The sequence below is a fragment of the Trichosurus vulpecula genome, chromosome 4 (genome assembly GCF_011100635.1).
Source record: "Trichosurus vulpecula isolate mTriVul1 chromosome 4, mTriVul1.pri, whole genome shotgun sequence".
NCBI classification, from domain to species: domain Eukaryota; kingdom Metazoa; phylum Chordata; class Mammalia; order Diprotodontia; family Phalangeridae; genus Trichosurus; species Trichosurus vulpecula.
In genome coordinates, this window is record NC_050576.1 from 354,228,991 (window position 1) to 354,252,777 (window position 23,787).

General features: G+C 37.7%; 1 pseudogene; it reads left to right on the top strand.

The window, feature by feature from the left end:
* The first annotated feature begins 689 nt into the window (after positions 1 to 689).
* Positions 690 to 23,716, top strand: LOC118847238 (annotated as a pseudogene).
* Positions 23,717 to 23,787: the final 71 nt, after the last annotated feature.

The window sequence follows — 23,787 nt, forward strand, 5'->3', positions numbered from 1 at the left end:
TTACATTAATAAATAAAAACTTATTTTAAAATTTTTCATTGCATGTTTCCATTGGGCTGGAAATAATTGTCGTATTCTATACAGAATTGTAACTCAAATAATGCAAATTCAACTGATGTGACCCTTATGAGGATTTACCTGTGCTTTGCTACTTGAGGATACTAGTGATCAAGGGTGGCTATAGAACAGGTGAGTGAAAAATGGAATAAGAAATGTTAGATGCTAAATGCTTGTAGATGACATATACTCCTCAATAAGCATCAGGAGTATCATTTTTATATGAGACTTATGAGCTAGGAGACAGGATAAGCACTAAGTAATAATATAAAAATGAACTTAATTTTATACTGTTAAAGAATGAATATATTTTATATTTTAAATGTTTCTATTATGAAATCTGTTCCCTAAAGAGTCACATTTCTGGGGGAAGGATGGGTTATCTGAAGATTATTGAATATTGTCCTAAGTGGTTATAGATTGACAAGAAGCTTTGAGGAGCTAGAGTTAAGAGCAAGGAACAAAAAAAAAATGTTCACAATTCATTGGATCCATTATGTATTATCTCAGTTCTGGCTACAAAACTAAAAAACTGGGCATTGCTGATACAGGAGTATGAATTTGATAAGTAGGAAGTTGAGAGGAAATAGTATGTGGTCTTTGAAGCCTATTTCAGTTGGGCCCTGGGCCACATGGACTCTAAAGAATTGGAGACTCGGGTTTCAGTCTACAGTAACGTAGCTGGGATGATAAATGGACCATAATTGGTTAGATCAAGCCGTACCCCTACCACACCCCAGCGACCCCGCCCCAAGTCCAGCTGTCTGCTAGACTAAGTCCCAGGCTTCACTTCAGATTCCTACCCTCCTCTTCAGGTCCATGGGCCCCATAGGCACAGGCTGGCTCCCGTGTGCGCTGGGCTTTGCCTTGGGCCTGAGCTCCCCGAAGGGGTGCCCGGGCCCAGGATGCTGTGGCACCGGCCCAGCTGCCCAGGCTGTTGCCCCTGCTTGTGGCGCTACTGCAAGAAGCGACTGCGTCGGCTCTGCGCTCACTCGCGGGCGCCCCCTGCAGTACCTGCTGGAGCTGTACCAGCAGGGCGCCAACCCGCACGGGCGCCAGAGGAAGAAATTCATCCCCACTGTGAGGTTGGTGAGGCTGGCGGGTGCCGACGCGCCCGTCCCTACCCCACCCCTCCTCCGTCGTCCCAGTTTCTTGTATGTGCAAACTCTAGACTTCTCTCTTCAGCCAAACCAGGAGTGGACCAGCTAGTGAGGGTTACCGTTGCTTGCTTACTGCCTTCGCCTTCGCCTGTCTCACTCCCATCTCTCCTACCACCTGCAGTTCAGGGCCCACAACGATCGCCTGCGTTCAGGGAGGAGGCTCCTCGGCTTTGCTGTGCCCGAGGCTGGGGCAGGGATGGCTCTCACCAATTACATTCAGCAGCAAGTCTGACCTCAAAAAGGGGTCAAATCCAAGTCCGGTGTCAGCATCAAGAAAGGACAGAGATTGGACTTGGGTGGAAGCAGGCATTTGCTCCTGACACTGCTTTCCTAGTTCTGTATTTCAACAATATCTTTAAGAGTGCCACGAAGTGGGTTGCAAGAACTTCTGGTCAGGGACCTTGGGGGAGCCGTTCCCTTTTCCCTGGCCGTGGGAATCCATCCAGTGGGACCCATGAAATCTGAGGCACCTGGCCATTCACCCTAGCAGACCCAGAGTTCTCTCCACCCTTTGCAGGTTAGCTTCCGGCTGGACTGGGAGAACAGGGACATCACTTTCCGCCAGTACAGCTCCAACTTATGTAAGGGAGTCTGTCCACGGGTGCTACACTCCGGCCTCTGCTCATGAGCTTTTGGATGGAAGCATTTGCCGACCCTAGTGAGCCCCTTTCAAGTACACACCCATTAGTAGCCTGCTGATTGAGGACAGTGACAGCACCCTGTACAAAGAATATGAGGACATGATTGCCCATTCCCGTTACCTGCAGGTAAGCATGGAGGCCAGGGGGCTCCTACTTGCTGGATATTATTCCTCTCAAGGTGCAGCACACCTTTCCACCAGTCCCCAGATGCTTTACCTACCCCCATACCCCCACCTGACCAGGCATAGTTATTCTTTTTCTGATGCTCACCTCACTTTGTTCCCACAATTGTTTGGGCTAAAAAATTTTCTTCATAGAAACCACTCATAACAAAGAAGGTGGATCCAGAGTGAGAATGAATTTCTCAGGGCCAGAAACATTTCTTTTTCAACATTAATCAGGATTCTCCTATTGATTAACAAAAAAAAAAAAATGATTAACCACTTGCTGTGTGCCAGGCATTGAACTAAGTGATGGAGATAAAGAAAAAAAAAACCAGGCAAATCACAACTAGAAATTGGGAACTTGACCTAACACTTTCTTTTCCCTCCCCCTCTAGGGAGCAATATGATGATTCATAAGACATGGTTGGGACTTAGAAACGAAAATGGAGAAGTCAGAAAGATTGCTGTCCAGTTCCTTTTTCTACTTTATTTGAACATAGGACCAGGATTAACCGGTAATTTGTGAATGCACTCTTTTGTTAGGTCATTGACTTTGGTTTTTGGTCATTTTAGATGCCTGTATTTCTCCTGAGATGCAACATACTAGAAAGGTGACTTTGAAGTTAGGAAGTTCTGAGTTCAAGTACCACCTTTGATACAAGCTGACTGAAAATGGCTTAGTCATTTAACATTTCAGTTACCCAGGAAACTCTTTTAAGACTATAAATTATAATGAATGGTCAGTTCTGCATTTATAGTTACCTATAAGTAGCTCCATTCATTGATAAAATCACTGATTAGATTTAAAAAAAAAAGCTTTCCTGTAGTTTTGAGTAATAATACCTCCATCTGACACCTACATGAAGTAGAAACATCAAGTAGAAGGTGGAGGGAGAAAGAAAATGAAGAAACAGTGCATAAATACAAGTCTGTGCCCCCTCCTTCAGGGAGAATCAAAACCAGTTCAGAATGGAGAAGCAGGAAAAAAAAAACCAAGAAGTTGTCCTAGAATACAGTCCTGATATTTACTAGTATAAGCAAAATGAGGGTGACCTGATACAGCACGGCCCAGTCTGTATTAAAGTATCTTGGATTTTCTCCTATCTTTGTATTTTTCTGTCTTCTTATGCTTTATAGCTCTAAAGCCAGTTTTTGCTGCGTGTATAGATATTTGTGGAATCACATATGGATCAAAAGTATTCTCAGGTTGAACTGTGAGGTACCGTGCCACATGTCTTCTTGCCACATCAAAGTGAAATTGGCAAAAATGACAGGTTGCTATATAAGATAGAATGTTCAGTGATTTGCTTTCCCTCTACCAGGAGTCATAAAAACAGGTAGTCTTCATTCCTTCCAAACTCCCAACAGCTTTGCATGGGGAAGCATTTCCATCTAAATAAAACTCCCAGAGGTAGAATTTATTTTTAATAACTACCTTTCTAGGTTCATCATTACTTGACAACTTCAGAATCAGTAGCTTCCATGGAAAAGAATATTGATTCCCCTTGGTCCAGAGTCTTCAACCAGTTCCATTGCCATGAATATAAACTATCAGGAATTTGGTCATTGTGTTTCTGCCTTGCCCAGCTCAACCATCTTCATATCCTCTTTTAGGTCAAGCATCACAACTGAGTTTAAAAACATTCTTTGCCATCATGTGTGTACATGAATGTCTATATCTGTGCATACACATTGGTCTAGATCTGTGATTCATCTGCTTAGGGAATTCTCAATAGGAAAACTCTCTCATCAATGTAAATCAATAATTGTTAACCAATTTAGTCCTAGAGAATTTCTTGAATCATTAAGAGGTTGTGACATTGCCCTTATGTGTCAAAAGAAGAACTTGAACCCAGGACTTATGTACTCCTCACAGACATAGATACATATATACCCATATATATGTATATATGTGTATTTATACATATATGCATATGTGTGCATATATGTACATGGTTAAACATGGGTGTATATATGTCTATGTGAAGATATAATGTTGTAGCAACAATCTGGCTAGCAGCTTTTGTGGGGTGCAAGACCCAACAAGACCAACAACAAGAGCTGCTAACACAGGCTCTTTGATCTGCTTTACTAAGGAAAGTAACTTTAAGTGGTTAACAATCTCACTTTAATCAAACATACAAATATCATTCACTTAGTTCAGGACAAAAGCCAGCAACTTGAACTTCAGAGCAAATGCAAACAAATTATAAACATACATTATAAACAGACTAAATACAAACCCACATCTGGTTTAGCAAAGTGGGAGGGCAGTTAGAATGGCTTGTTCAGTCATGTATCACTCCTGCAGTGAGTGAGAGTCCCAAAGGAAAAATGTCAACCTCCAGGTTTATATATCTTGTTCAGGGTCAAAGGGCATCACAATATTCGATGCAAACAAATGGGACCTAAAAGCTTCTGGAGTCAGAAACATGTGACTCAAACCCATGTAAACTAGGCTTTTCCTTGAGGCAAGCAAGTCATCAAAGACTACTGATCCAATCAAAGAAACAAAGGCCAGACTCTTCAAGGGCCCTTGATTAAATAAGTGCTAAAAGAGAAAACAGTAAAAGAAAGTCCCACCTTAATTACCAATACAAATGTTAATAGAAAAGAAATATCTTCCCAGTCCAATAATAGGCCTATATGGCCATGTATGTCCCCTTTTTACCTAGAACCGGGGCCATGTTGCCAGGTTTAAAGGTACACGGGTATTTCAGTCTCGGATGTCTCTGGCTGAGTTCACAGCTATGATACATCTGGAGTCACATACAGCCTACTGGGGGAGGAGCTTGCCTAGGGGGAGGCTTGCTTGTAGGAATGCTTTTACACTTTTTGCTACTAAGCTAATTAGGCAAGCTAATTAGTCAAGAGGGTTGTGATGCCTTCTATCTCTGAGCCTATTAGTTAAAGTGATAATATATATTCTGAAGTTGGTATTTTGCTTTGGGGACTTGCTCCTGAGAAGGACCTTTTGATTCCCTGGGTGGGACTCTGAGTAGCCTTTTTCCCCGTCCCCCCATCCCCCAGGAGGCTATAGTATAATTTAGATATTTCTTGATATATACATACACATACAGATATATACATACACTCATACACATATACATGCGTGTATAGACATATGCTTTCCCAAACATAATCTACTCCTGATCTTTGTTTTTTATATTTGTAAATATCTTTTTTTCCTATCCTTCCTGCCTCTTCTACTTGACTTCTACCAGCTACATTGCCTTCCTATTACTTGTCTACCCCCTTCCTCCACCAACCACCCTGCCCTCTTATTACTTACCTTCCCCCCCTAAGGATCCCTCCCCTATTCCCCCATTACCATTAATCTAAACTTCCTTTACCTGTTCCCTCATTCTCTCCTCTAAAAATCCTTCCCTTGTCCTAATCCCTCCCTTGTCCTCTCCCCCCTCACTATGCTGCTACTATTTTATTTCTTCTAAATTTAGAAGACTTTTATACTCTTCTAAATATATATGTATTGTTCCCTCTTAAACACATTCCCAATGAAAGTAGGTTACCAGAACTACCAGCCCTCCTCCCCATCTAAATCCTCTGTATCCTTTCTTCTTCTTGCACCTCTCTTGTATAAAATAGTTCCTCTTTTTAGTTGTTTCTAAATGGTTTTACTTTTTAAATTCATATCATAGGTTTATCCCCCTCTTTCTTATAAGCTAGGCTATTTATAAGAAGATTGTTAGACATACATTTTATGTTATATGAAAGGTAAGCAGTCTGTTCTTTCAAATCCCTTATAGTCAGTCTTTGGTACATACACTATGTGTCTCTTAGTTCTTGTATGTCGAATATTCTATTAAGTTGAGGATTTTTTTTAACAAAGTCTTGAAAGTCTGGGGGTTTGTCAAATGTCCATTTTTTTTCATTTCAGATAATACTGAAATTTAAAGGGTATGATATTTTTGGTGGGAGCCTCAAGTCTTTTGCTCTTCGATATATTGTGTTCCAAGACCTGCAGTCCTTTAAGGTATCTGCTGCTAGGTCTTGTGTAATTCTAATTGTGGCACCATCATATTTAAATTGTTTCAATCTTGATGCTTTTAATATTTTTTCCTTGATCTGGGGATTTCAGAATTTGAGTGTGATATTCCTATGAGTTTTTCTCATAGGATCTCTTTTAAGTGGTGTTCAATGGATTTTTTTCTATTTCTACTTCCTTGCCTTGTTCTAATGCTTCAGGGCAATTTTCATTAATTATTTCTTATGTTATTGTATCAAGATTCTTTTTTTGATCATAAATTTCAGTTACTCTGATTATTTTTATGTTTACTATTCTTGATCTATTCTCCAAATCTGGTGTTTTTTTATGTTTCACTTTCTCTTCTATTTTTTTCATTATTCATGTTTTGTTTAATTATTTCTTGATCTCTTATAATTTCAGTGGCTTCACTTTGCCCAATTCTAATTTTCAAGATGTCATTTTCCTCCTTGAGATTCTGGATCTCCTTTTCTAATTGGTTGACTTTCCTTTCATAACCTTCTTGTTTTTCTTGGATTAATTTTTTTTTTTACTTTTTCCTCCATCTCTATCATTTGATTTTTAAAGTCTTTTTTAAGATCTTCTGTAACTTCTTTTTGTGCAAGTGACCATTTAGCGTTGCTGTTTGGGGATTTCTTTACTTCAATGTCCTCTGCTGAAGATGAACCCCAGTTATCTCTATTCCCATAATAGGTTTCTATGGTTGGATTCTTTCTCTTTTGCCTATGCATTTTTTTGTGGTAATAACTTGACTTTTATAATCACCTCTAGCCCTGGGGTATAGGAAATGATGCTTCTTGCCCCAGATCTTCAGTTCCCTCTAGCCTGGAGCCAATGCCAAACCTCTAACCTCCTGTAAGTGCCCACAGCCAGGGGCTTTCTGCCCGACTGCTTCTGCACTCACCGGGCATGTGTTGGTTCCTTCTCGCCCCCACTGCTCTTCACAGCATACCTGGGATTGGCATTCCTTGTCAGGAGAGGTTCCCCCAATCTTCCTGAGCTCAAACACATGACTCCCCTGACTATCCTGGGGTAAAAAGTTCCAGTGGCTGGGACTGAGGCAGCCTCTCAAACCAACTAACCCCAGGGTTCGCTGCTTGTTGTTAAACCAGAACCTAGCCTGGAGGTGGTTACTCCTTCTCGGGACCAAACACAGTCCTGGGGTTCTTCTTCAGATCTTCTCAGACTGTCCCTGGAAGATCCTGGTTGTGCCCCTATTCTTCTTTGCACCCCACTTTATTCACCCTAAGGTGTTATTTTAACTCTTTTGTGGGGGAAAATCTTGAGAGCTAGGAATTTTCTGACCTACTCTGCCATCTTCCCAGAATCCTCCCCCTGAGTAGCTGTGTGTTAGGAGGCAACCCCCCCCCCACCGCCCACTACTCAGACGTTGGTGCTCCCCTGATCCAGTGGTGTATGTAGGTGGTTGCCTTCCATTGTTCAGACAGTGGGAGCCCTGTCTGTTGAATCTCTGTGGTAATTTTTCTGCTTGTATTTTCTCCATGTTCATGCTGACCTTTCCCCTGAACTAATGAATGATTTATATATGTTTGATTAAAGTAAGATTTTTGACTTCCTTAAAGTTGTCTTTCCTTTAAGAAAAGCAGATCAAAGAACCTGCACTAGCAGGCCATCGTGAGTGTGCCAGGGTTCTTGCTGCTATAGAAGAGTACATATTCTTATATTCTCCTTGTCACATTCATCAAAAGTCAACTCAGTTGGCACTTCTTACTTGAAGTTCTACCTCATCTCCCCAGTGTCTAATGCCATATCCTTCCCCCTCCCCCAAATTACCTTGTACTTAGAAACAAGGATAGAGAGCAGACCTCTAATTTTATTGGTACAGAGAACTCCCAAATGAGGAAAATTCCTTTATCCATGCAGGTTGGCACTTCCTTACATTTAGTCCTAAGGTTTGCCAAGAGCACGGATAGGGAAGTGACTTGACTAGTATCACACAATCACTATGTATTAGAAACAGGAACTGAAATAAGATCTTCCTGATTTCAAGACTACTGCCATGTGGTTCTGTATATTTGGTATACATTTAGATATGCACATTTTTTTACCTATACTATATAAGTGACTTGTCCACAGGGATTGTTTCATTTTTGTGTTTTTATCTCCAATACCTGTCACAGTGCCATGGAACACAATAAATGCTTAATAAATGCTTGTCAATTTACTGCTTTGTGGAAGAAAATAATAGATTTGAGCAGTCACTTGGAAACAGAGTGGGTTTTTTTGTTTTGTTTTGTTGGTTTGTTTCCACATAATCTCAGAAGCATCGTGAAATCTTGTAAGTGAGTCTAACTTTGAGCCTGTGTAAATGGACTGTATTAGCTGCAACAGAGTAGATATTTATTCTTACTTGCAAAATAATCAATGGGCATTGCTATAAACTCAGTTTGGTTTCAGAGGTAGGTACCTATCTGGCATATGATTACAGTAAATAACTGAATTATACCACATTTTGATATCCCTACCATACACTGACATAATCACTGCTGCAAAAAGATTTCTCTGCTCTGTGTGTTCAGATGGAAACACTGTGCTTCCAAACTGACATCATGAATTAAATTCCATTTTTCCTATCACGTCCATATTTTTCTTTTTCAATTTTTTCGCTTTTTTCTTATTGTCATTTTGTAATTTTTTTCTTCTATCACTTCTACTTTTTATTATACCTCTAGTCTATTCATTCAGCCTCTAACTGTAAAGAGAAATATTGAAGAAATTGGAGTGATGAAATCTTGTGTCTTTTTCAATCCTTGCTTATTTGCACAGGGAGAATACAACAATCAGGATCTAAATAAAGTTAGAAAGTGTTCCATTTATAATAAACTATAACTCCTCAGGGAAACATTAAAACCTAATCTGTTTCCTTTTACAGTTTAGTAGAAGTTAATAATATTCCTTGGAAGGAGAAATAATGGCTTACTCTACTCCTCAACATCTCTAGCTCATGAAAAGCTGTTTGCAGATGAGAAATTTGAGGCCAGAGGGCCTTGGAGACATGAAGAACCTCGTTTATGCCCAGGTTTTAACATAAAAGGTCAGTTTGACTCTGGGATATAAAAGTAAGGAATTTTTTTTAACTACACATCAGATCCAACCATTCTGTAGAGCAATTTGGAACTATGCCGAAAAGGTTGTAAAAATGTGCATAACTTTTGACCCGGCAATACCACTTCTAGGGCTATATTCCAAAGAGATCATACAAATGGTAAAAGGAACCACATGGACAAACATATTTATAGAACCTCTTTTTGTGGTGTCAAAGAATTGGAAATTCAAGGAATGCCCATCAGTTGGGGAATGGCTGAACAAGTTGTGGTAAATGAATGTAAAGGAACATATTGTGCTATGAGAAATGAGGAGCAACTGGACATCAGAAAAACTTGGAAAGACTTATATGGACTGATGCTGAGTGAAGTGAGTAGATCCATGAGAATGTTGTACATATAACAGCCACATTGTTTGAGGACTGACTTTGATAGACTTAGCTCTTCTCAGAAATGCAAAGATCTAAGTCAACTCCAAAAGACTCATGATGGAAAATGCTGTCCACATCCAGAAAAAAAATATGGATTCTGAATGTAGATCAAAGCATGTTGTTTGTTCTCTCTCTCTCTCTCTCTCTCTCTCTCTCTCTCTCTCTTTTTTGTTTCTTCTTTCTCGTGGTTGCTCCCATTGGTTCTAATTCCTCTTTACATATTACTAGCCATCTTGGGGTAGGGGGAGGGGAGAGATAGGGAGAAAATTTGGAACTCAAAACCTTATGGAAGTGAATGTTGAAAGCTAAAAATAAATAATTTTTTTAAAAATTCTAGATTAGTGAGATCTGAATTCTGGTCCTTCAACACTCAACCACCTGTATGATGCTAGGCAAGTCATTCGAGCTCTTTGTTCCTCAATTTCCTCATCTATAAAAAAGGGGATAATAATAGAGCTTGCCTGCTAGGCTTGTTGTGTTGATAAAATGAGATAATATTTATAAATATCTTGCAAATATAAAATCTCTTGGCAAACTTTAAAAAAAAACTCCACATCAGAGACTGGCAAGGTGGCCAAGATCAGTACACCGATAGTTCCTTATATGATGATTCCCCGCCCCCAAAATATCTAGAGGTAAAGTATGGTGATTACTTAAATTCTAAGCTCTTCCCAGAATAATTTCAAAATTAGTTTGTTTCCCTCTAATTATTATACAAATACATATATATGCAATTATATATTCCCATGTGACAATGAAATAATTATATGCAACTGTACAAAGTATTGGGGATATAAAAAAGGGGAAAAGATGGTCCTTGCTCTCAAGGAACTCGCAGTCTAGTGGAAGAGATAATCAACAAAAGGAAAGAATTAGAAATAAGGGGGAATGGAGAAATGTTTCCTATAGAAATTGGGACTTTATTGGGACTTTGAAGAAAGCTAGGGAAGTAAGGAAATAGAAATGAGAAGGGTGAATTTTCCAGGCATGAAAGAAACCAATGAAAATATCATGGAGAAATTAAAAATGTCAGGACATGGAGTATCTTGTAGAGTGACAATAATTGCTAACAATTTCATGAAACCTATAATGTGACAGGCAATGAACTAAATGGTTTACAAATACTATCTTACTTTATCCTCAGAACAACCCTGGGTGGTAGGAGCCATTATTATCCCTATTTTGCAAATGAGAAAACTGAGGAAACAGAGATTAAGTGAGTTAACTCAGGGTTATCTTAGTAGTTAAGTATCTGAGGCACTAGTGTAAGGAACAACCAAGAGGCCAGTGTTACCGGATCATAGATTCCATGAATTGTAAAGACTGGAAATGAGGGACAGGGATGGTTATGAAGGGCTTTGAACACTACAGTATTTTATATTTGATCCTAGAGGGAGCAACTACGTTTGAATGGTAAGAGAGATGAGGGTATTTCAATAATCTAGGTCCGAAATGATAAGGACCTATGCCAGAGTGGTAGTAGTATCAGAAAGAAGGAGGCATTTGAGAAATATAGTACACAAGTAAAATCAGATATATATGTTATATTTTCCAAAACAAATGATGTTGAAATTTTTAAACATATTTTGATTTGGTTTCTGGAAACATTTTATGATTTCTTGTAATCCAAATCATATATTTATCTTTTGTGTTTCTCCCTAACTCCTTCTCAAGAACATGTTACGTTGAGTCATAGCTTTAAAAGGTATCTATACTTATTCTCTTTTTTATTTTTTAAATTATTAATATTCAGGTAGCATATCCAGTTTAAGTTTATAAGATGTAAAATATTGATTTAAAAATAATTCATGAAGTGAATTTCAAATCAGTACCTCAATTATATAGCCAAACACCACTGATAATGTTTTGTTTAATATTCTTGGGTAAAATGTGATTAAATGAAAAGATTCATAAAGTGTTTCACTGTATTTTCAAAAATATTTATAGTACATTTAATGTATATTAACATTTTAGAAATCAGATATAGGATCCACAGCATAATAGTCGTACTCCATAAACTTTCCAAGACAGTTATCTCATTCTATACTTTGAGAAATGAAGCTGGAGATACCGTAAATTGAAACAAAACAAGAATGCTTTAAACTGCACACTACTCCTTCATGCTAAGGCCTTGGAGTAATGAAAGGTCAAGACCGGTGATCATCTATCTCCATAATTTCACTAACAATTGGCAAACACAATTTAGAAACTGCCAAGAAGTGAAATTGATCTTGTTCTTTGAGAAAATTGTATCTATCTGTTTAGATTTCTCTACTCTTGTACAACAACAACACGATAAGGAATTCACTCACATCCATCACTGGTTCTATGAAACTACCACAGCTTACACATGACTGAACACCATTTGATTCATGATCAATTCAAAAATGACATTTAAATTATGTTATTTTGCTGGGAAAATGAGAATATAGCATCATATCCTGGCATTTACTAATACTGATACAGATATTTTAAAGAAAACTTAAATCTAAGTAAGAGTTGTATGACTCAGATCAGAATTAGATAACTTTAATTCCAATGGCAAAGTTTAGTTTCTATATAAATGAACATTACAAATTTCAGGAAGTAGGAACTGACTGCTTATTGCTTTCTAGGGGAATGTTTGGCTTTTTGATTCTAGAATCCTCATGTTTAATTCTTCACAGTAAATTAGTTGAAAAGAAAAATAGATGTGCATTTAAAATAACACTGAAGATGAAAAATTATGATATATTAACTCAGCTTATTGCCCTCCCCCCCAAAGATGGACCTACTCCTTATTCTGTTAATCCATACATGAATTAGAAAGTACAAAGGAACCTCAAAGGTAAACATTTATTACATCATCATCTATTTGACTTGGCAGATTATTGGTGGCAATTCCTGGAACATATTTAGAATTCATATTATAGATTACTAAACTAAGATTTTAATCCAGAAGAAAGGCACACATATAGTTGTCAAAACCAGTTTAAACAGATTTGCTTGACAATTGAATTCTGAGATAATAGGCCAAGATTGAAACACATTTACAAACTAAAACATCCCTTATCTAGAACAGTCAGGGAATGATTATTTTTGGTTACTAGAATTTTCTAGGATTTACCTTTTTAAGAATAAGTGGAGAGGTATTTAGGAGACTGGACAAGGAGTCCAATCCTTATGAGCTTGGACTGCATGCCATTCTGATGTAATGGTGACTTCAAACCTGTGGTGAAGAAGCAGACATCACTGATGGCTGTGCTGGAGCTAGAAGTGTGTTCAAAAAACACTAACCAGCCAAAGGTTTTCTTTTTCCAACATACCTGTCATTTAAACAAGGAGGATAAGCCACTGAAGACATCCAGGGGAGAGGCCTTGTATGTTCTCTTCCATGGAGATGACTTAAATCATAAAAGACAGAGGTGCGTAGATTCTTTGAGGTGTAGTAGAAGTTGTAGCCCCAGCCTCCTGATGACATCTTGCTATGTTTCTACTTGGGCCATAAGGTAGTTTGTGAATCTAGACCTCTCTCAGGGGAGCAAAGGTTCAGGCTGTTGATATAATTTCTTTGTTACCTCAGAATAAAATAGCCATAAGGAGTTCCAGGAATTCTTTGATGTTTTGCTGGCAGACCAAGGTGCACAAATCAGTCAGGGGAGATTTGCTGAGGCCGGTAAACTAGGGGTGCTCTCACTGAATACCCTTTTCCTACTATGCCTACATAGATATATTTTTGTTAATTATTGGATGACCTACAAGTGTTTCACATTGTTCCAGTATTAAACAGAAACTACCAGGGGACTGATCTGGGTCAGGCACAACACAGAATAGCATAATTCTCCAGCATTTTATTAAAAACAATTGGGCAAAATGTAATTTTTTTGAAGACTCAGTTTCATTATTATGAACTTCAATTGTAAATGTAGCTGTTGAATTTTCATGGAAAAGGACAGTCAAAAATTACTGAGTTTTATAACCTGGTTTGGCAGAATTTTGTGTGTGTGTGTGTGTGTGTGTGTGTGTGTGTGTGTGTGTGTGTCTGTTTGTGTATGTTGGTGTTTTTTTTTTGTTTGTTTTGTTTTGTTTTATTCCATACTGTTTTTTTACTAGGTTTTATTTCTTTCATCCTTTTCTGTGATGTTGGCACTAATTATTCTTACTAATTTACTGATTTGAGTGTGCCTTGAAAAAAATTCTCTTTCATTTTATCTAACTTGATGCTTTAATTTCTGGGTGGACTTAGGAAACAGTTTACCATATTTACTGGAATTAGGTTTAGGAAATTTCCTTTTAGTCATTTGCTTCCTCACTTTTTCAATCTCTACCATAACTTGGGATGGAAGGTAATAGAAGTGGCTATTGGTAGCTGCACAGATGCCTACCCTGATGTCCCCTGCCTGGTTAGTTGCCTTTTCTTTCCTCATTCCCATCTATCAAAGAGCATCTAAGAAATAATAGACTTCATCCCTGCAATTGCAGCCTTTCCTCTGCAGCACTCTGGGAAATGGGAGAATGGGAGCACCTAGCACATAGATGCTTGTAACTTCTTGTTGAATTTTCCGTAAAATTATTGTGGTTGAGTTATTTCAGTCATGTCCCACTCTTTGTGACTGCATTTGGAGTTTCTTGGCAAAGATACTGGAATAGCTTGCCATTTCCTTCTCCAGCTCATTTTATAGATGAGGAAACTGAGGCAAAGAGGGTTAAGTGACTTCCCAGGGTCACACAGCTAATAAGTATCTGAGACCAGATTTGAACTCACAAGGATGAGTCTTGCTGATTCCAAGCCCAGTGGACTATCCACTGTGATACCTAGATGCCCTTGACTATAAAATAAAAGTAAAAAATTTATGAGTGAGTACCCAAGCTGTACTCTATTATATTATAAAGTATATGAATTGTAATGGATATACTTTGTGACATTTATTTTGGATGCTCAAATTCCTTTGATTCTTTTTTCTCAGCTTATTTTCAGCTAGATCAGGAATTATGTATCTTATATACTTGCACACCCACCATAAATATTCATCTTAAGGTGTGTTTTCTGAATGTCAGAATTTTATTGAACTTTTTTTAAAGAGCTATAACCTAATGATACAAGCACATACATTGTTGTATAGGAAGGAATTTGGCTTACTCACTGTTTGTACCTCCAGACATAAGCACACATGCATATGTTGTGAGATTGTTAGATGAGATTATGCTGAGGTGTACAGGAAGTGCCCTGAGCACAAGATTTGACATCCCTGCTCTAAGCATCACTAGTGTAAGAAGCAGATGATGTAGTTACTAGGAAAATTGAATATAGATGCGGAAAAAGCTGCAAGCACAGCCACAAGTAGCAGACATGTCTGCATTTCACTTTAGCAATCAGTCACTGAAAAATCAAACAAACAAAACTAAAAACAAAGAAACAAACTAAAATTCTATAGTCAATAAAGCATGGTCATTTGGGAGAATAATGCTTTGATTGCAAGCTCCTCAAGGGCAATGACTGCCATTTACCTTTATTTCCCCAGAACTTAGAATAATGCCTGGCAAATAGTAGGCAAAATAGATGCTTATTGACTGCCTGATTTTTTTTTTTTGGTGGAAAGAGCAATGACAGAAAAATAGATATTTTTACATGCCGGTATTAGCTAGAAAATGGCAAGAAAGGATTACATCTAGGATCACAGATATAAAGCTAGAAGGTACAACACTCATTTTACAGATGAATAAACAGGCACAGTAAGGTTCAGTGACTTACCCAGAACCACACTAATTACAAGTGTCTGAGGTTTTATTTGAACTTAGGTGTTTCTGACTCAAAATCCAGTGACTCACCTATTAACAATGCTACTTTTCATATTTTAGTTTTATGACCCTATGAAATTTCTAGTGTCATAGGGAATCCAAACTTTTCCTCAGCTATGATGAGACAGAGTAAGTACCCTGATTATTCCAGACACAATGCTTTGGAGAATCCTATACTGCAATAAAGACAAATAGCTAGGAAGCAACTCAGGGAGGGAGTCAAACAATTTTTATTTTTATTTGTTGTTCATCTTTTAGGCTAAGTCTCTTATGTCTAATTATCTTCATTCTCTGCTCCCTTCAATCCACACTTTACATACCTGTGAGATTAATCTATCTTATGTATTATCTCATGTTGTTGGTCATTCATCTCTTTAAAAAAATAGTCTATCTTCCTCAAAGTAAAATGCAAACTTTTTAATTTACTTTCAAGATTCTCCACAATTTTCCAACCTTATCTCATACTACTATCCTCTACTTGTTCTACCAGAAAAAAACTGGATTGATTGCCTCCCTAGTACCTGCCAAGCACTTTTCCACTTACAACTTCCCTTTACATTGACAAAATGCACTATCCTCCCCTCCTCCTCCCCTCTTCTACCTCTGAAGAATCAGCTCAATTGACACCTCCTTCAGAAATCTCCTCAGTTCCCTCAACTGGAAGTGATCTTTCCTTTCTCTAATCTGATAGAACATTTTGTTCCTCTCTTCTCGTGTTATTTTCTGCACTAGAGTTAATGGAAATTCATGGGCTCGTGTTTGACCCTTTGTGGAGTATTTGCAGAAGAATATGAAGAAGAGGAACAAAGGATGAAAATGGCATGGATAGAATTTTACCTGAGTCATTTGAAGAAGTATTTACATCAATGAGATCATAGTGCCTTTAAAGTCTGGAATTATTTCATAATTTTATAAGCATTCTTTCCAGTCTGCTAAATTGTATAAGAGAGAATGTCTTGATTATCTTTGTATCTCTTCCATCATCTAGCACCATATTTTACTTATTGTAGATGCTAAAATAAATGGTCGTTGAATGAACTAAAGAAAGAATAATCCCTATCATCAATAAATCACAATCAATCCGTATATGTCAATCTGTAAAATACCTCATTATCACCCAGGTATAATTAGTAGAATGACTCCTTATCCTTTCCATATACAAGTCTCAGTCTGTACATTAAATTTTCATGGTTTCTTTTTTCCCCTTGAAAACCTTCTTTCAGCATCCATTTTAAACTGCATTCACCTGTTTAAAAGTAAAAATTAAAAACAAAACAAACAAGCATGGTTAGAACCTATTGTAATTTGTTTTGCACATTCTTTTGGATGGTCATCTAGCATTAGTACTTTTACTAAAGAACTATGCAATTAATACTCATGGGAGTAATTTTAAGTTTAGGTAGGTTTATTAGTGTGTATGAATATGATCAAAAATCATTAACAATCTTACCTTACTGTTTTGACTATATACTCTCAAAAGACATCTGTTTCATATTCTCCTGATTCACTACAAGAATTTCCCTGTGTTTACTCATTTCAGCAGGTTTACTTACCTCATCCATTTTTTTTTTCTCCTCAATGGGTGCACATATGGTGTTCTTCATTTTGGCAGTTGGATTATTTGATTCATACTGCAGATGCTTTTTCTGCTTCTTATTTATTTTCCACTTCTGCCAAAGGCAGAGTACTATCTTATTTCTTGTGAAAACACTTCATGTAGTGTCGTATACAACATTTCAATATAACTGAGTAATAGTTACAGAACTTGCTGTTTCAGATAGGAATAACTTTCTAATTTACACAAAATGGAAAGTATTTTTTCAGTGTATTTAAAAGGTTGGTTTTCCGATATGAAAGCTTTTAAAAAATGGGTATCAAGGATGCAAAATGTAGGTTTTCAGAGAAGAGTTATAAGCAATAACAACTCCTTAATAAGTCACTATCAACATATGGAAAAATACAAATTCTCTCTGCTTAGACTTCCATTGAATTTCAAATTACCTACCTGCAGTGTTGTATATTGCCTCCATTTAGATGCAAGAGGCTCCATTAACAACTGCTTGTCAACTTGGACAATTTAATACTGTATTTTCACATCTCAAATCTGTTTATTATATTGTAAGCCAAGATTTTAGCATTTCTTGTTCCACATAAGGTACCTTATTCTCCTAGGGAATGTGCATGTACCATGTTCTGAGGGAAAAGATCGCTGCTCTGCACTAATTCTTCCATTCATTCCTGGAGTTGACACTCAGTTTAGCCCTAAGGGAGAATTTTTCCTGCAACAGACAGCCTGTAGATTGTCACATATTTTAATACACAATTAGGTTGTCACTGGTAATCACATTGAATTTACTTGTATATATAGTTTGGGGGGAGAAGGGGGAGGAGGATTGGATTAGCCTGCAGAAGTGTCAAACTGGGGGACTACTGGTCTACAAGTGGCCAAAACAACTCCAGAGTGCAACCAACCAAAGCCGATTGTAATTTGGAAATGTTTATAAAAATAAATAAAAATTCAATGCAACATAGATAATGTCAATTACTTGTTTTCTAATTCAATATGTGGAGAGTAGAGTTCCATTTGTATTTGCTCTTGATATCACTGGATTAGAGAATGCTTGGGGATTAATCTGAAGGGACCACCAACTGGAGTATGCATTAAGCTCCCTGGCTCCTTCAGGCCAAAGAACTATGGTTCAATACTAATGGGCTAATCATTTTGTGATCATCTTATTGAGCTCTTGGTCCCTTGATGGCAACAAGGAATTTCTATATCAAGAGGCTTGGCCAAGAAAAGCTATCCAATCCATAGAAACTAAAAGGGTAGACAGCTTTTGTTCTCTAGTTCTTCCTTGTTATTTCTGGAACATGTGTGGAATGAAGCTTTCTCCATGGACTTCTCATGAAAGACCGGGAAGGAGTGCCTCACCACTCTGGCAGAAAAGGCAAATTATACCAGGAAGCTAATATGGGGGTTCGGCAAGATGGATTGGGTCTAAGCCAGAGGTAGGGAACCTGCAGCCTGAAGGTTTCATGTAGCCCTTTAGTTCCTCAAGTGTGGCCCTTTGACTGAATCCAAATTTCACAGAATAAATCCTTATTTTGTTGAACTTATGTAACATAAATTTATACTGACCTTTTTTTAAAAAAAATGATTTGCTCTGTGAAGTTTGGATTCAGTCAAAGGGACCTGCTTGAGGACCTAGAGGGCCACATGTGGTCTCCAGGATGCAGGTTCCCCATCCCTGATCTAAGCCATGGGTCCCTATCAGCATTTTCCACTTTGCAATTCTTTTGTTAGTGTTAGAGACTAAAGGTTGATCCTGGGATGGACAATTTCCACTCTTTAATGCTTCTTTGTGAACTCTGGCTCCTGGACTCTCCCTCACTCGAAGTTGACTGACAGCAGAATGATTTTTCATATCAGGGAGGGTGACTGTCAGCAAGAGAATGAGCTCAAGCGCTAACCTACCTTGCCAGAAATCATAGACCTCATCGCAGTTTTTTCAGATAGAAGAGATCCCATGTGAAAGTGAAACACTAATATAGCAGTGTCACAAAATGCTTTGTATTTGTTTGTTTTAAGCATCAATCTCTCAAATAAATATAAAAGAATTTCTAAGTTACTGTTGCTGAATTTTTATGCATTTTAATATGCTAAGAAGTTAGGAAACAGTTGTTTCCCAAGGACACTAGAACTGCTTCTAGATTAGTCCTTTCAGTGAGTCACTGAAGAGAGCAATACTTATAGAAAGAAAGCCTGCCATCCCTGCCACAACCAACACCAGCTGCTAATTAATTGCCATCAATGCACAAGTCAGAACATTAGTTGTGAGTAAAGCAGCATCCCCAGACTGCCAGCCCTTCTAACCTGGCTCTTCTTGCCATATTGCAGGGAAACAACTCTTGTGAAGATGTAACTTTACAACTTCCTTCCCAAATGCTACAGACCCTGCTTCCTTATCCGCCTTAGTCACTGAAGACTTGGTAAAAATAAATAAATTTAAGAAATTTTAAAAATGGTACCAAATTCCTTGTTAATATAAAATGGTTCAATATCATAAATTAATAATGGTTTTTTATTAATAAAATGGCATTATGGAAGAAATGTTATCTATTTTGCTTCTGTACCCTAGGCTTTTACCTATGATTTGCAAATGAAACTCTACATACACACACACACACAAAATCACATGTGTTTGTGTGTATATATATGTATGTATGTATGTATGTGTGGAGAGACAGACAGAGAGAGAGAGAGAGAGAGAGAGAGAGAGAGAGAGAGAGAGAGAGGTCTCCGATCCATTTACGATAGCAGTTCCTTAAAAGCAGGGGCAGACTTGGTTTTGGGGCATTTTTTTTGGTATCACTAGTGTTCTGCACATAGTAAGCACATAATACATAGGTTTTTCATTCATTTATCCAGATTAATATAAAGAAGTATAACCTTGTGATTAAATTAGTAGATGCAGAAAAAAAGGCAATCTGGTATAATTGATAAGAGAAGTGGCCTTGGAGGAACACCTATGCTCAAGATTTATTTCAAAATATACTGTCTGTGTGACTCTAAGTCATTTAATGTCTAAGTGTTACAATAATATCTCTCAAACTATAAATTTCAGAGAAGGTGTTGACCTGTACTGTTAAGGGAAGTGAATCACCTAAAATTTTCTGTGCCAAAGAAATAGCAGCCCTAATGAATACCATAGTTTTCTAATCTATGCAACACTCTGCTGAACTGGGACTCTTCCAGTTCTAAATTTGGATTATTTCTTTTTACAGGTATACCCTGTATTTCAATGCTGTTGCTTTTTTTTTAAATTTTGTCTTATTTAATCTATCTAATCATGCCAAAACATTTCTAATTAATAAGTAGAAGATAGAAATTGGGTTGGGTAATATTAAATTGGAGAGGAAGGCAGTGTATTTTTTTCATTTTCTAAAATATCTGTAGGATCTCATCTTATTACACATGATTACTCCAATGTTATTTTATGTTTTGCTCTTTCTCCCAGTAACTGTTAAAGTATCAGGTTTAATTTTTTGTTGAATATTGAGTTAATGTTTTGAGACAATTATAGCATAAGTTTTAGAGTCTCTGAGACATACATAAAAGAAATAATAAGTGCCACATTATCTCTTACTATAACCTACAAAATTAGAGTAAAGCATAAGACCTCCAAAAAATATATCAATTGGACACAATAGCCACAGAATAAGCCATATCACATGATAACAATTAACTAACTATACCCTAAGTGGAAATTAATATACTTAAGCTTTGCTTTCAATGAATAGGAAAGAAAAAAATAGAACTTGATAGGTCTACCCAAGTAATCCCAAACTTTCATTTTATATATCTTGGGGCTTTACTTTGCATATTCCCAGATCACCTAACACAAAGGCATCCACTTGGGAGAAACCAGGGACTAGATTCCCAGGGAAGATGTTTGCATTCATTCCAATGCCGTTTGGGTGGGAGTTGCCTCTTTTCATAGTTTGTGTAGCCAGAACAAATTGTGTCTCAAAATACTACCCATGTGGAACAGTCTCTCTCACTATGCATGTCCAACTGCATCCAGAGGGACTAATGGTCCTACTCATTTACAGCATGGGCACCATGAACTAACCCCAAGTGATAGGGAGGACTACCTTTCCCCTCTTTAGACTCCTTGACCCCAAGCAAAGGACTTGGGGGTTTATTCAATTCTGTTTTATTTTTCCTTCTCAGTTCTAGATGTAGCTGGTGGAATCCCCGCCAAACCTGGACTCAAGCTTTGGAGACTTTGGAGGCAGCATTCCAGGTCAGATGTGGAAATTAGTCCAGTAGGGAAGCTCTGAGAAGCCAGCATGCCTGGGCCTTAAGCCCATAAAGGACTTTGGACTTTGGAATTTGGTGGAACACTTACAAAGGAACTGTGTTAAGTTGGGAAAACAATACCCCTTTATCTCCCTAGATATTGGGTTGGGAGAGGGGGGAATTATGTTACCAGGTATTGGGAGGAGGGGGAGTGGAATATTTAAATGTTCATTTTTCCTGTACCTTTGAAGTAAGTGTCCCACAGTAAAAGCTAATCTGACTGTAAAATGACTACATGAAACTGAGGTACAAGGGACTTTTACAAATAGGGGAACAACATTAGCAGAATCTGAAGCCAATGGCAGAGACACTGGACACCCTCCAAATCCCCTTAAGGGAACTAGAGAATCCTGGGGAAAAGGTGAAAACACACCTGGCCTTCAAGTAGTGTGGGCCAAAGTAGTCACTGTTACATATGTGAGGAAACTGAAGCCCAGAGAAATGAAGTGATTTTACCAAAGATCATAGTGAGGTAATGGCAGAGCAAAGAAAATGCCCCAAGTCTTTTTACTTATAGCATCCTAGTCTATGTGTCCATCTGACACTGTGGACTAAGCCCAAATTTGGCCTAGTCTAGTATGTTCAAAGTTTAACTTGTTTAACATAGTCACTTACTAACTTTAAAATCCTATTAAAATTACTTTAATATTTAATATTTTAAAACCATATATTACAGAATAAAAATATACTCACCCTCTGAAATCAGTAACTGGAGTACAGAATTTGGAGAAAGTTCAAGCTGGGAGTGGGGTGGGAGGGGAAGGACTTGTTTTCAGCCCAGTCATTTTATAATTTAAACTGCCAGGTGTACCAGGTGCCAGTTGGGCAGAAGTCCAAAAATAGGACAGAAGATAGGCCAGAATAGCCCCAGGAGCCAACTCAAACTCTTGCTGCAATTGGAAACAAATATTTTGGTAAAGAATAAGTCCATAGTTAATTGTGAATACCAAAGTCAATCACCAGATCAACAGTTTTGTGATAAATAGAAGTCAGAGTAGGCAACTGTGATAATGATTAGTTTCAGGTCACTGTTCTATATCAGCTTTATGATGACTGAAATAATTAGACCTGACATGCTGCAGTCATTATCTTGTGAATATCAGACATTCCAGTATTTTAACTAGGGAATAATGTCTACCCCTGATTTCACCTTTGTTTTACTTTAGTTTAAAGATATTTGTCTGAGCAACTCCAGCAGACTGAAGTCTTCAGAGTGATTGTCAGTGGGTCAGATTTCTGCTTCCTCAAGTTACTTGTAGAAGAACAGCATGTCCACAAGATTTCTTTACTCCATATCTTTTGAAGACCAAACCTCTTGGCATCTTCTGAGGCACTGGCTGCCAATGAATCTGGCAATTCTTACCCTAAAGATATGAGACATAAAAGTGTATCTGAAAAGAGGATGGGAATGTGTTATCACTGAATATCTGTATGACACAAAGCTTTAAATGGAGCCAATAGACATGAACAGATGAGAAAAGTCCAACATTCCTGTTCTACCCATTTTTGTTGTTATTCGGTCATTTTAAGTCCAGCCTTTCAGGACCCCATTTGGGGTTTTCTTGGCAAAGATACTAGAGTGCTTTGTCATATCCTTTCTCAGCTAACGTTACAAATGAGGAAACTGAGACAAACAGGGTTAAATGACTTGCCCAGGGTCACATAGCTACTAAGTGCGTGAAGCCGAAATTTGAACTCAGGAAGATAAATCTTCCTGACTCCAAGCCCAGCACTCTATCCACTATGCCACCTAGCTGCCTGTTCCAACCATTAGAAAACAAGGAACAAAATGGAGCTTCTTATCTCTCAGGAGAGAGAGATAAATTATATTCTATGTGGTCTTCTTTTCTCCTTTGCCTGTATGACTACTGTGACTCATTTCATGATTCAACTATTATAACCCCACTTCATGGTTCAAGATGTTACTTATTTGTTCATTTCTTTCAACATAGATAAGACTAAGTAATATGAAAAGCTTTGCAGCTAATCCATTTATTCATTGAAATTGCAAGTTTAAATACGATTTTGGGAGACTCCTTTCCTAAGGTGAAGAAATATTTACATTAAGTATAGGTAGTTGTAATTCTTTTTGCTTGCAAGTTCAATTTACAGTTTTCTTTGGATTTGAGTGTTTCATTACTTCAATTTTTGCATGCTAAAAATCCTTGTTTTGTTTTTTGTAATTTTATTTTTCAAGATGCTGAGTGTCTTAACTTCCTAATTCAGATGATGACACCTTCCAAGATTGTTCTCAGGATAATTATTATTAGCTGAATATGATAGTTCTCCAGCATTGAGAAATCAATTGCACACAAATATTTCTAAAGGTGTATCATCCTTAAACTAATCCTGAGAAACTGCCAATTATAATCCTTTCCTCCATATATAACATCTATTTCAGGTTAGTGAGGCTCTCAAATGTGTGCCAAAGATAAATTGTCAGAAAGACCAACTGCCATTTTGGAAAAGTCTTCAAGAGGGCCTAGCCATGTGCATCCTGCCTGATGAGTGTTCCCAAACCACTGAGACTAATGAAGCAAAACATGGTTGATAAGTAAGTGTAAGAGATGGCCCATTCTTCTATAAATGAGCCAGAGCAACTTAGCTTCAAATTATAATCTG